Here is an 8,936-nt window from a genome sequence, read left to right as displayed (position 1 = left end):
GGTGGTATGTGATGCCTCCCTCCAGATCCTGTCCCTGAATGCTAAATTACCAGGAAGTGCTCATGACTCCTTCGTCATCCGGCAATCAGGGATATGGCAGAAATTAACCAACCTACAAGCTGGTGATGCGTGGCTTCTGGGTAAGTGGAGACCTTTAGTACATAACAATGTTAAGCTTGATACACAGTGTTCCTGATGTTGTCTATTTTTTTTCACAGGAGACAGTGGATACCCTTGCATGTCCTGGCTGCTCACTCCTTATTTGGCTCCCACACCAGGGCCACAAAGTGCATATAATTCCACACTTACAGCCACCAGGCAAGTGGTGGAGCGCTGTATCGGCCTTTTAAAAGGCCGATTCAGATGCCTCCACCGCTCTGGTGGCGAGCTCATGTATGTGCCGGATATGGTGTCTAAAATTGTGGTCCTGTGTGGGATATTTCACAACATTGCCATAAGGAGTGGTGTCCCAATGCAGCCAGAGGATGCCTTACCTGAGGATGGCCCCCCCGAGGTTGGTCGGAGGTCAGTATGTGGGGGGGCCATACGCGATGATGTTGTGGCCAGATTTTTTAGGTAAGTTGTAACAAAACTACAGTGTTTATACCTAATGTGTTTGTGTTTGTTTGCGAACATCTAATTTTGTGTTTTTTTTCTCACCATCTTCTGTTTGTTCACATAATCTTTGGCACTCCAACGCTCACTACTTCCTGCTACCCTTACCAAACCTGGATCTGGTCCTTTTGGGCATATATTCTGGAACCCATATCGCAACGCCATGTTTGTGGAATCATGTTGGCATGGTCCTTCGTCAACCAGTTCTTGATTTTTTGTTTTTATTTAATTATTTCTTGGTATGTGTTGTATTTGAATTTATCACTGTGTTCTTTTTTTGGGAGTGACCACTTTGTTTTCTCTGTTATGTTGTGAATAAATGTTTGGAGAGTGAAATGGTCTTCCTTTTTTGGGACGTTAACAGCAAGTGTAACCAGGTTAACACAAGTTACATTTGACTAAGGGGTAATCCAGTACTGACGCCAGTTGAGCTAAACTGAAATATGTTTTCAGCTTCCCAACCCACACCAAAAGGAAGCCTGGCCCAACCTTGGGATTTGTAAGATTGGCCTAAGCAGCTTGCGCACCAACTAGGAACCTGTAAAATGTAGAAATATGTAATTGACACTACACCCAAAAAGGGAAATGACATTGTTACTGTTATGTGTTTCTTGTGTCTGTTTGACATACAAAGACAAAACACAATCTAACTTTTAAAAAAGGGAAATCCTTGCAGGAACAGTCTACTTATGTCAGGCTAAACTATCTTGGTTTTGGATTTAAAAAATGAGCCAGAACGTATATTTGTATGAAAAAATTTATTTTGAAAAGTTAACAAAAATAAAAAAACTACTGGCGAAGGAGGCCAGACAGCCGGTCGAGGGCCACAAGAATGCCAATTACATGTTGGCGCATCTGGCCAACACAATCCGCCACCTCTTGCCGACGCCTCTGTTCCTCTGTGGGTGAGAAAAGTGTGTGGGTTAATACAACAATAGGGAATCCACATTAAAAAAACAAAAACACAACGAAATCACTCCTAAACCTAAAAAAAAATAAAAAAGGGGGTGCTGCCAAAAATACAAGGCCTATGTACAAATTCCCACAGGTGTGATATGTGTATGTTGAAATCACCAGGAAGAGGTAAAGGCAAACTGCGAAATCACCAAAAGTCAAGCCACAAAAACACGAAGAAAGGCACGACACATGATTACATACAAACAGTTTGTGCTTTAAAAAAAAACAAAATAAAAACATACCGGGAGCCAAAACGGGAGCTCCGGAAATGCCTCCATGATCCTCCTCGGAGGATCCGTCATTCCCCAAAGAATGGGGAGGAGTTATGATGGACTCCGGGGAGGGGGTAATTGGAAGAGGGGTGGGTGGAGGAGAGGGGGAAGTGGGACGGAGGGGAATGAGGCCCGACAGTTCCGGGAGAGGGTCTGGGAAGGATGGGGAGGAGTGGGGAATAGGGGAAAGATTTGGGGTGGAGTGTTGGCTGGGGGTTGGGGATAGTGGCCGGGAACGCCGTCTGGACGGACGGTGACGGCGGAGTCTTGGCTGTCCCCCTAAAATATGTCAAAGAAATTGCGGTTAGTTTATGGACAAATCCGGGGACCAAAATTAAAAAAAAAACACAACCCAAAAAATAAGCCAAATAGGAGTAGAATGAATAAATCAGAAATAGAGGGAAAACATGCACACGCAGATATGAGTACAAATAATAAATAGGACAGACAGGAAAACATGCACACGCAGATATGAGTACAAATAATAAATAGGACAGACAGGAAAACATGCACACGCAGATATGAGTACAAATAATAAATAGGACAGACAGGAAAACATGCACACGCAGTTTGCCCCACAAACACAAACATTAAAACCACAATACATAACACTTACTTTCCTCGATCTGCATGCGAAAGCATGCCAGCAAGCGGGGCGTTCACCGTTGCAGGTCGGATCACCTGCGCTCCAGCTGCCCGATGTTGCGGCGTGAGCTGAAGGACCGCAGGCGGGACCGTGCCTCCGCATACGCGGAGCGCTTCTGCCGGTTGGTGATGGGTGGAGGCTGGCTGGTGATCCGGCGATCCATGACCTCCGTAAGCACCAGCAGCTCGCGCCTGGTGAATGCGGAGGCTCTCATGATGGCAATGGTGTTTTTCTTAAAAATCATTTTTGATAAAGTGTGTAAAAATTTTCTGATTGGCTAATGTATTTTGGAAATTAACAGGAGCAATTTTATTGGTTAGTGTATGAGTCATGTGTTCGACAGGGCCAGAAATCTCTGGAGAGTTATGATAGGCTTGATGCAGTGACATGCGTAAGCAAATTTAAATAAAGAAATGAACCCAGGGAAATATGCGGGGATCCACAGCAATAGAACAATTGTTTAATTGTGGTTCACATGTTTTTTGAACAATAAAAGCGAATGTTTCATCCGTACGTATTCTGCGGGTAAACACAAACACGGACAAGAGTAAAGTTTCTTGCATTGTGTTGAAAAAAAAAAAACAATTAAGCTAATTGATACATTGATTGGCATGATACGATTGATGGAGGTAGGCAGAATAAAGGAGCAGGTAATCGACATCTGACAAGGCCACTTCCTGTTTATACTTGTGCGTGCATTCCTTTCAAGCCATTTCGGGGATGTACGCTCGCTATTTCGTACGCTCGTTAGTTAGAGGAGGGGTCGTCAGAGTTTAGGGAGGAATTTTAGATGCGAACGAAAATACGAGCGAGCCATTGAATTTAAATATTTTTGTACGTACGCCTAACGTACGTGCGCCCGCTTGCGAGTGGGTCTGAATCAGGGCCAATGTCTAGATAGACACTTTGGGCCAAATGTAATAAGGTGAGAGTTTAGAAAATGTGGGAGTTTAGCAGTAAACTCTCAAACTTTTCAAACTTTCTTAAACTCGCCCAATGTAATAGAGTCTGAGAACATGGAAACTCGACCAATGTAATAGAGTCTGAGAACATGGAAACTCGGCCAGTGTAATAGAGTCTGAGAACATGGAAACTCACCCAATGTAATAGAGTCTGAGAACATGGAAACTCGGCCAGTGTAATAGAGTCTGAGAAAATGGAAACTCGCCCAATGTAATAGAGTCTGAGAACATGGAAACTCGCCCAATGTAATAGAGTCTGAGAACATGGAAACTCGCCCAATGTAATAGAGTCTGAGAACATGGAAACTCGGCCAGTTTAATAGAGTCTGAGAACATGGAAACTCGGCCAGTGTAATAGAGTCTGAGAACATGGAAACTCGGCCAATGTAATAGAGTCTGAGAACTTGGAAACTCGGCCAATGTAATAGAGTCTGAGAACATGGAAACTCGGCCAGTGTAATAGAGTCTGACAACATGGAAACTCGGCCAATGTAATAGAGTCTGAGAACATGGAAACTCGGCCAATGTAATAGAGTCTGAGAACATGGAAACTCGGCCAATGTAATAGAATCTGAGAACATGGAAACTCGGCCAGTGTAATAGAGTCTGAGAAAATGGAAACTCGCCCAATGTAATAGAGTCTGAGAACATGGAAACTCGCCCAATGTAATAGAGTCTGAGAACATGGAAACTCGCCCAATGTAATAGAGTCTGAGAACATGGAAACTTGGCCAGTGTAATAGAGTCTGAGAACATGGAAACTCGGCCAGTGTAATAGAGTCTGACAACATGGAAACTCGGCCAATGTAATAGAGTCTGAGAACATGGAAACTCGCCCAATGTAATAGAGTCTGAGAACATGGAAACTCGCCCAATGTAATAGAGTCTGAGAACATGGAAACTCGGCCAGTGTAATAGAGTCTGAGAACATGGAAACTCGGCCAATGTAATAGAGTCTGAGAACATGGAAACTCGGCCAGTGTAATAGAGTCTGACAACATGGAAACTCGGCCAATGTAATAGAGTCTGAGAACATGGAAACTCGGCCAATGTAATAGAGTCTGAGAACATGGAAACTCGGCCAATGTAATAGAGTCTGAGAACATGGAAACTCAGCCAGTGTAATAGAGTCTGAGAACATGGAAACTCGGCCAGTGTAATAGAGTCTGAAAACATGGAAACACAGCCAATGTAATAGAGTCTGAGAACATGGAAACTCGCCCAATGTAATAGAGTCTGAGAACATGGAAACTCGCCCAATGTAATAGAGTCTGAGAACATGGAAACTCGGCCAGTGTAATAGAGTCTGAGAACATGGAAACTCGGCCAGTGTAATAGAGTCTGACAACATGGAAACTCGGCCAATGTAATAGAGTCTGAGAACATGGAAACTCGGCCAATGTAATAGAGTCTGAGAACATGGAAATGCGCCTGTTTTTAGACTCAAAATACTCTCATGATTTAAACTCTCATCCAGATGTTTTCCCATTTTGAAGATACAACTCGGCCAATGTGAGAGATTACTGCAAAACTCTCACATTTTCTAAACCCTCACCATATTACATTTGGCCCCATATGTTAGACCAGAGGTTCTCAAACTCGGTCCTCAGGAACCCACACAGGTTGCGTTTTCCAGGTCACCAAAGCAGGTGCACTGGTGCAGTCATTACTTACAGACACATTTACAAAGACCCACAGGTGGAGCTAATTATTTCACTTGTGATTCTGTGAGGAGTCCTGGATAACATGCACTTTGTGGGGTACTGAGGTCCGAGTTTGAGAACCTGTGTGTTAGACAGTCAATAGTTAGACAGGGACAAAAGGTTGACAGGGACAAAAGTCAGACACACTAAAGTTCAACATGTAAAAAGGTTGACAGGTACAAAAGGTCAACAGGGTCAAAAGTTTGTCAATTTTGGTTTTGTTTTTTAATAGCATTTTCTACTTCTCTGCTCTGTTTTTTTATAGCAGTAATAAAATAATGATTAATCAATCAGTAAATCAATTAATCAATCAATCTTCCACTACATACTCTATCTCCATTTCCCTGTACTACCCTCGGGCCTCTGATCTAGTTCTTGATTAATGAAAATATTCTATAGCATTGTATAGTTTATATTAAACTGCCATACTGTCTGCCACTGCAATGCTACTCTGGTTCCTAGATGATCCATGTTGGAAATTGAAATGCCACGTGTTTCTGTCACCCACGGCTGTCGCTTAACTTAGTCAGCCAGCTAGCTTGGTGCAACCTCTTGGCCTAAACTGAATACAAACAATATTTTGAGCTGCGAGGTGGTCAAAGTTGACTGGAAATGACTGGAAATTAATGTTATTGAGGTTAGTAATATTGTAGGAACAAAAACAGGCCCAAATTGTCCCCAAATGTGATTTTAGTTATTTTATCAATTAAAAAAATAAATACCGAACCAAAACAGGTGAGAGCAGTTTTGGCAAAACCAAAACCCGACGACAAATCAGAACCAAAACCAAAACACGGAGGTTCGCGCACGTCTCTACTAATTACCTTTCACAGCAGTTTACTGTATATTATTCTCAGGGAGACCTACTGTAGATGGCTGGTTTCACACATATAGCTTGTTGCTGCCCTTTTGCCCAAATCTCTCTAGTGGAATAATATGTTTCCGTAGGTGGGAGCACTAATTGATGGTGGAATTTAATATCTGAAAATCTCCGTTTTGGCCAGCTTGCCTAATTATAGATCTATAATATGCATCTGTCATGCAGACATAATACAGTTTACATCAATAACAAGGTAATGAAACAACCCACAAACAATACAATAGTTAAGTATCCAGCATACAGTACTCTGAAGGATGAAATAAACATGATTCTATTTATGTGGCGCCATTTCCGAGGCTCTTATTGAGATATTTTATCATATTTCTCGTTAACTGCAGTGATTGAATTTTTTCATTCATTACAATCAATCAGCCCCATCCATTGGCTCCCAGCCTTTGTTTTCATCCATTTCAGTTCCTGAGCACATAACGGGCTTTTTCCTTTCATATGAAAGACACCCCTGAACCGGAAGGAGCCCCTCATATAATCAAGGCGTCTCCTGGCTTATGTGGTGGATGGTAAATTTCAATGTATTTCTTGTTCTTCGGTGCAAAATGTTCTATTTTAACACCCACATAGGCTGAGTCATACGTTTCTATATCCAGCGCACACAGGACAATAAAGCACTTTTTCCTATGCTATAATCAAATAGTGTCAGCTAAAGCGAAGATTTCAAGCCTTTGTACCAGTATGTTCCCAGGAATATAACACAAAAAGTTCACAAATCGGGAGCCATACTGTGCTGAGAAACGAAGGATATTGTAAAAAAAAAAAAAATGGTAAAAAGAGAAAAAGTAGAAGAAATGTCCTTCAAAAAGTACAATGAGACAGTCTGCATCCCAGAGCCTGAAGTGTGCAATATTATAGCATTTTCCCCAAAACCTCTGCAAAACCGCAGTCAAAACAAATTTTAGAATAGAACAGAACAGGGCTGTTATTTAGAAACTGCCTCCAAACCGCCACCAAACCCCTGGGGTTTAGTACATGACGTCAAACCGCCACCAAACCGCCGGGGTTTAGTACATGATGTCAAACCGCCACCAAACCGCCGGGGTTTAGAACCTGATGCTTAGTAAATTTGCCCAAAGTATTCTGTGTAAAGTGATGCGTAGTGTGTGTGCACCATACAAATAGCTGTTGAAAAATAAATATATACAGTATATTCTTCTATATGTTCGTTTATTCCAGTCCTTGTGCTGTACACAACCCTACCAGTGCCCTATACTGACTCTTGCCGCTATAACTATATACTGTATAGTAGGGACCCTTTAGGCTCAGGCAGTAGGCAGGATCTAGGTTTGCGCCAGTAAATATAAGTGAAGGGTGATAGAATGGAAATAAAATATAACTGTGAAATGATATATAGATAATAAAGTGCAACATTTGTATTGTATATAGCGAGTAAATAAACAGCATTGGTTGTTTGGCTCATTAATTGCACCTCTGTAGCTAAATAAAGGAATGGGCAATAGATATAAGATATTAGACCCTAGCTGGAATACCCGGCGTTACCCTGCAGCATTTATTTGTGTACATTGTCCTCGCCTATAACCCCATTCCATTCATCCTGAAAAGGACGCCACTGTTTTCTTAATGTGCATGCAAACAGTGGCGTAACTACTGTGGGTGCAAGGGGTACGGCTGCTATGGTGCCCGAGCTGCAAATGAGATCCAGATAATTACAGCTGGCACACCTGCAGGCAGGGGCAGACATGGACAGACAGCGCTGACGCAATTTGAATTTGGTGCTGGTTGCAAGCCAATCGGAGCTCGCGGACCATCAGCTAATCAGGAATCGCCACTGCTGATTGGCTGCTGGTTTACCAACTCTGATTGCCTTGCGACGGTGGCGCTGTCTCTCCATGTCTGCCTGCTGGTGCGCCAACTGTAATCAGCTGGTGGGCCAGAACCAAATCAACACTGCTGCAACCCGGGTCCCCTTGACTGGCCCAGCCCACTTTGTGTGCCTGTCTGGCTGTTCATCAATGACATGGGATCCCGGCGCCAGAACCTCGACCGCCAGCATCCTGAAGGTAAGAACCGAGGGTTAGGGGGAGGGTTAAGCCTAGGTACCGGCATGGGGAGGTTAGGGTTAGGCATTGAGATGGGAGGCTAGGGTTAGGCACTAAGGAGTGAGGGTTAGGCACTATAGGTGCGTACACACTGGGCGATTAAAGTGGACGACTGAACGATAACGATATCGTTATCATTCAGTCATCCACTTTATCGTCCATTTTTAACATCAAAACTATGAACGATAATGACGACGCATGTTCCCGCGGGTCGCTCGTCATTATTGTTCATCGAGTAAACATGCAGGCCAACCTGGCGATGTCGTCAGGTTGCTGCATGTTGGGGAATGGGGGAGAGAGCCCGGCGCTGAACGATATCGTTAATGATATCGTTCAGCGGGTGTGCTCAATGTCATGTACGACACTGAGCACAGCCTGCCGGGGACACACTAGGCGATATCGCCCAGGGAGCATATCGTCTATTGTGTACACTCCTTAAGATGGGAGGTTACGGTTAGGCATTGAGACAAGAAGCTATGGTTAGGCCTAAGGAGTGAGGGTTAGGGTTAGGCACTAAGGAGGGAGGGTAAGGCTTAGGCACTAAGGAGGGAGGGTAAGGCTTAGGCACTAAGGAGGGAGGGTAAGGCTTAGGCACTAAGGAGGGAGGGTAAGGCTTAGGCACTAAGGAGGGAGGGTAAGGCTTAGGCACTAAGGAGGGAGGGTAAGGCTTAGGCACTAAGGAGTGAGGGTTAGGGTTAGGCACTAAGGAGGGAGGGTAAGGCTTAGGCACTAAGGAGGGAGGGTAAGGCTTAGGCACTAAGGAGGGAGGGTAAGGCTTAGGCACTGGGCAGGGGGAGGTTAGGGTTAGGCACTAAGATGGGAGGGTAAA

The sequence above is a fragment of the Taudactylus pleione genome, unplaced genomic scaffold (genome assembly GCF_031769625.1).
Source record: "Taudactylus pleione unplaced genomic scaffold, aTauple2 ptg000695l, whole genome shotgun sequence".
NCBI lineage: Eukaryota > Metazoa > Chordata > Amphibia > Anura > Myobatrachidae > Taudactylus > Taudactylus pleione.
This window is presented reverse-complemented; position numbering follows the sequence as displayed.